The sequence below is a fragment of the Heloderma suspectum genome, chromosome 2 (assembly GCF_057233095.1).
Source record: "Heloderma suspectum isolate Gila_16-S chromosome 2, 16-S_ref, whole genome shotgun sequence".
Classification (NCBI taxonomy): Eukaryota; Metazoa; Chordata; class Lepidosauria; order Squamata; family Helodermatidae; genus Heloderma; species Heloderma suspectum.
The window spans coordinates 98927716-98933946 of record NC_139459.1 but is presented as its reverse complement, the minus strand read 5'-3'; positions in this window follow the sequence as shown (position 1 = coordinate 98933946).

Here is a 6231-nt window from a genome sequence, read left to right as displayed (position 1 = left end):
AAGATGTACTCAAATGGGAGTGAGGAACCTGCAGTCATAAATCCATTTTTGGTTTTTAAAAAATGTGCTTACATTATAGGTTTGATGCAAGCCTTACTGCAGGGCTAATTATTGTTTCACATTAATTTATGTCTACCAGAAAATTCACATTGCATTGGAATGAGCTCTTTCCCCCTCGTGCACACATAATTAAGTTCTTAAAATTTTCATCTTATTTTACAAGGCTCTTACAGCTCCAGACATGTTTACAACACAAATAGCTCAGTGGATTAGTAATTTACTCTAGTTTTTATGAGTTTTCGCTTCACGTTTTTGCCCTATCTGCGTATTGAAGATAAAAGTTGCAGCATACTATGAGCTGTAAACAGTGCATACATACAAGGAGTTCCATTTCATTGCAATCATTTTTACTTTTATATTAACTAGTAGATCTTCCCTAAAGGATATTTATTATGTGTTTATTTGCACAGTGTATATTATTTTACCATGAAAATCTGTTACTTTTAATAAGTAATTCTAAGCAAACCAAGGAATTTGTTTATTTTTTTAAGGTCAGCATTTCACCTTGAAACCAAAAACCCTTATTAGGCAACATGGATATTGACTAAGTTAGAGATGTGTCACTTCCAATTATAGGATGTCATCGTAATATTAAGCAGTGATATACAGTGCTTTAAGTGTAATTAAAACTATGCAATGTTATTTCAAATCATTAATATTTGTTACTCACTCATTTATTACCTTTCCAAAGCTCAAGGTAGTATACAAACCTTATCACAAATTAAGAACGATAAACTGAAAAACAGTGCTCCAAACCAAAACAACTACCCAGGCGTACCAGAACAAGCCATAAGAGATTTGGTTTAGATCCCCTTCTCTGTCCTCCAGATGGGAACAACACACCAAAGGGGAAATATTCCACAGGGAAGCAAAACATGAAGGCCTGGCTTCTTACTTCATGTAGCGATGGAACTTGAAGCAGGGCCGGAGAATATGATCAGTTTGCGTGAGGGACAGAACCAGGAGTGATGGACTGAGATAGGTGGGATACAGTCTGTGACACACGTTTGATTTATTTTTTAAAAAATTCGATACTACCCTTCAGTTAGAACATTCCCAGGGTGGTTTACAATCATATAAAAATACAACATCAATAAAACAACAATGGTTTGGATCTAAACTTAATCATACTTAAGCGCCATTTATTTCAATGGATATACTCAAGCCCCATAGATTTCAGCAGGTATACTCTTAACTCAATAGATAATAGCTAAATGTGCTAAAAATGATAAGATTTAAAAGCCAGTTGGAGATTTAAAAGCCTGGGAATTGAAAAGGTAATTTTGCCTAAAAGACTCTGTAACATCAGCAAGCCTCCCTGAGAAGAAAGTCTTGATAAGCAGGGCACCATGGCTGAGAAGGCCCCTTCCTGGTCAAAACCCACCTCAGCTCAAATGACAGAGGCACCCAAAGACCAAAGAAGATCTTAGTGTATGGAAAGGTTGATGTGGGGGACAGCATTCCCTACATAGTCCCAAGCTGTGTGGGACTTTAATACGTAAGCACCAGCATCTTCAACGGTGCTTGGAAATGGATAAGAGCCAGCAAAGCTCTTTAAACACTGATGACATTTGTTCCCACCAGTTAGTAGCCTAGCAACTGGATTTTGAATTAACTGCCATTTTATTTATTTATTTATTTATTTCTATACCGCCCAATAGCCGAAGCTCTCTGGGCGGTTCACAAAAACTAAAACCAAACAACACACATTAAAACAATTTAAAATAAATAGAACATTAAAACCACAATATAACAATACAACCACAATAAAACCTAGCAGCAGTACAGGAGTTTAAAATACAGATTTAAAACAGCAAAGATAAAAATTTAGAAAGCTAAAATGCCTGGGAAAATAAAGAGGTCTTCACCTGGCGCCGAAAGGAGTACAATGTAGGCGCCAGGCGAACCTCATTAGGGAGCTCATTCCAGAGCCGGGGTGCCACAACAGAAAAAGCCCTCCTCCTAGTAGCCACCCGCCTCACTTCCTTTGGCAGGGGCTCACGGAGAAGGGCTGCTGATGATGATCTTAAGGTCCGGGCAGGCAAATATGGGAGGAGGCGATCCTTCAGGTAACCTGGCCCCAAGCCGTTAAGGGCTTTGAATGTTAACACCAGCACTTTGAATCGGGCCCGGAAATGGACCGGCAGCCAGTGCAGCTGGAAAAGTACTGGCGTAATATGAGCTCGCAGGCCAGTCCCTGTTAACAATCTTGCTGCCCTATTTTGGACCAGCTGAAGTTTCCGGACCGTTTTCAAAGGCAGCCCCACGTATAACGCATTGCAGTAATCCAGACGAGAAGTTATCAGAGCATGGATAACTGTAGCTAGGCTATCTCTGTCCAGATAAGGGCGTAGTTGGTATACCAGCCTAAGCTGATAAAAAGTGCTCCGTGCCACTGAGTTCACCTGTGCCTCAAGTGACAGTTCTGGATCCAAGAGCACCCCCAAACTACGAACCAGATCCTTTAGGGGGAGTGCAACCCCCTCCAGAACAGGTTGATTATCACCTAGCCGGGCAGACGAACCACCCACTAACAGTACCTCCGTCTTGTCTGGATTGAGTTTCAGTTTATTGGCCCTCATCCAGTCCATTACCGTGCCCAGGCACTGGTTCAGAACAGCCACTGCCTCACCTGGTTTTGATGAGAAAGAGAGATAGAGCTGGGTGTCATCCGCATATTGATGGCACCTCAGCCCACACCTCCGGATAACCTCCCCCAGCGGTTTCATGTAGATGTTAAACAGCATGGGGGATAGAATAGAGCCCTGTGGAACCCCATGGCACAATTGCCATGGCACAGAGCAATAATCCCCCAGCACCACCTTCTGGAATCGGCCATCCAAGTAGGAGCGGAACCACTGTAGTGCAGTGCCTCCAACTCCCAACCCAGACAACCTATCCAGAAGGATACCATGGTCGATGGTATCGAAAGCCGCTGAGAGGTCCAGGAGAATCAACAGGGTCGCACTCCCCCTGTCCCTCTCCCGGCAGAGGTCATCCCACAGGGCGACCAAGGCAGTTTCCGTTCCAAAACCTGGCCTGAAGCCCGATTGAAATGGATCTAGATAATCCGTTTCATTCAACAGTGCCTGGAGCTGTCCTACAACCACCCGCTCAAGCACCTTGCCCAGGAAGGGGATGTTGGCCACTGGCCTATAATTGTTAACATCCTCTGGGTCCAGGTTAGGCTTTTTCAGGAGTGGTCTAATTACTGCCTCTTTTAAAGCGGCAGGCACCACTCCCTCTCTCAAGGAGGAATTTACAACCTCCTGGACCCAGCCGGACAACCCCTCCTTGTTTGATTTAATAAGCCATGAAGGGCAAGGGTCAAGCACACAAGTGGTCGATCGGACTTGGCCAAGCACCTTGTCCGCATCCTCAGGCCTCAGTAACTGAAACTCATCCAATAAAACTGGACCAGACGGTGCTCTGAACGCCTCTACCAATGGAACTGCATTAATCGTGGTGTCCAATTCATGACGAATCTGAGCGACTTTATCCTCAAAGTGCTGCGCAAACCTGTCACAGCGTGCTACCGAGGGTTCCACCGTCTCTCTCCCTGGCCCAGAATGTAACAGGCCGCGAACCACTCGGAAAAGCTCCGCCGGACGACACTGAGAAGATGCAATGCTGGTGGAAAAGAACTGCCTCTTTGCCACCCTCACCGCCACAGAGTAGGCTCGATAGTGGGCTCTTACCTGTGTTCGGTCAGACTCAGCACAAGTTTTCCTCCACCTGCGTTCTAGCCGTCTCCCCTCTTGCTTCATTGCCCTCAGCTCAGGTGTATACCAAGGAGCTGGCCGGGCTCTGCTCAGAGGCAGAGGGCGCTTGGGCGCGATCGTGTCAACCGCCCGAGTCATCTCTGCATTCCACAGAGCGACCTGGGCTTCGACAGGAGCACCAGCCATACCAGCAGGAAAATCCCCCAGAGCCCTCTGGAATCCATCGGAATCCATTAATCTCCGGGGGCGGACCATTTTAATAGGTCCCCCACCCTTGCAGAGGGGAAAGGCCGCCAGAAGTCTAAACCTCAGCAGGAAGTGATCTGACCATGACAAAGGGACAGATGTTAATTCCTCTACTTTCAGATCACCATCCTCCTGCCCAGTCAAGAAAACCAGATCAAGCGTGTGTCCTTTTATATGCGTTGGGCCAATGACATGTTGGGACAGCCCCATGGTTGTCATGGCGGCCATGAAGTCCTGAGCCGCCCCGGATACAGCGGCCTCAGCATGGAAGTTGAGATCCCCCAGGACCATCATCCTGGGGGTCCTCAACACCAAGTCCGAGACCACCTCCGTCAGCTCAGGCAGGGAGTCTGATGGGCAGCGGGGTGGGCGGTACACCAACAGAATCCCTAATCTGTCCCGGGTACCCAACACAAGGTAAAGACACTCAAGATCTGCACTCGAATGAGCAGGAAGCCTGGAGAGGGAGATTGAATTCCTATAGACCACGGCAACCCCCCCTCCCCGACCCTCAAGTCGGTGTTGGTGCTGCACCGAGTACCCAGGAGGGCACAGCTGGGAGAGAGTGACCCCTCCCAGTTCCCCCACCCAGGTCTCAGTAATACATGCCAGGTCAGCCCCGTCATCCACAATCAAATCATGGATGAGGGAGGTCTTATTTTGGGCCGACCTGGCATTCAGCAGCAGCACCACCAGACCCGAGGGCAGACTGGTAAGGCTGCCAGGAACCATCAGGTTGGGGGAAGAACCAGAAGAGGGGACAGCTGTAAGGTGTCTAGCCCCTCTTCTCCTCAGCTGGCCTGTTAATCCCCCAACGCCATACCTCCCCCTGCCCGTGACCACAGTTATGGTGGCACCTCCCCCACCCCCTGAGTTGCCCAATAGTCCTCCCAGGCACATATTAAAATATTAAGATATAAAATACACAATAGTTTAAAAGAATATAAAAGAGATAAAAGAGAACAGCAGCTAAGAAGGAGCAGATAGTCCACGTTTGCCCCTTCCCCTGGTCTTTAAAGCTGCTGCCCTCTGCTGCTGCTGCTATTTGCTGCTGGTGTTGTGGCTGCCGGTGTCTCTGGAGAGGCAGGTGGGTAGATCTTGCGACTCCAAGTGCGACGCTAAGTGCTCCTTCCCGAGCAGCCTCTGGCAGCCCCGCCTTAAGTACCTGTGGGCGGGGGCAGAAGCAGGCTCAGGCTCAGGCTCAGGCTCAGGCTCAGGCTCCACCTGGTGCAGCTGCTGGCTGGTCCTCTTTCCCCAGGCTCCTTCCCGAGCAGCCTCTGGCAGCCCCGCCTTAAGTACCTGTGGGCGGGGGCAGAAGCAGGCTCAGGCTCAAGATCCACCCGGTGCAGCTGCTGGCTGGTCCTCCTTCCCCAGGCTCCTTCCCGAGCAGCCTCTGGCAGCCCCGCCTTAAGTACCTGTAGGCGGGGGCAGAAGCAGGCTCAGGATCCACCCGGTGCAGCTGCTGGCTGGTCCTCCTTCCCCAGGCTCCTTCCCGAGCAGCCTCTGGCAGCCCCGCCTTAAGTACCTGTGGGTGGGGGCAGAAGCAGGCTCAGGCTCAGGATCCACCCGGTGCAGCTGCTGGCTGGTCCTCCTTCCCCAGGCTCCTTCCCGAGCAGCCTCTGGCAGCCCCGCCTTAAGTACCTGTGGGCGGGGGCAGAAGCAGGCTCAGGCTCAGGATCCACCTGGTGCAGCTGCTGGCTGGTCCTCCTTCCCCAGGCTCCTTCCCGAGCAGCCTCTGGCAGCCCCGCCTTAAGTACCTGTGGGCAGGGGCAGAAGCAGGCTCAGGATCCACCTGGTGCAGCTGCTGGCTGGTCCTCCTTCCCCAGGCTCCTTCCCGAGCAGCCTCTGGCAGCCCCGCCTTAAGTACCTGTGGGCGGGGGCAGAAGCAGGCTCAGGATCCACCCGGTGCAGCTGCTGGCTGGTCCTCCTTCCCCAGGCTCCTTCCCGAGCAGCCTCTGGCAGCCCCGCCTTAAGTACCTGTGGGCGGGGGCAGAAGCAGGCTCAGGATCCACCTGGTGCAGCTGCTGGCTGGTCCTCCTTCCCCAGGCTCCTTCCCGAGCAGCCTCTGGCAGCCCCGCCTTAAGTACCTGTGGGCGGGGGCAGAAGCAGGCTCAGGATCCACCCGGTGCAGCTGCTGGCTGGTCCTCCTTCCCCAGGCTCCTTCCCGAGCAGCCTCTGGCAGCCCCGCCTTAAGTACCTGTGG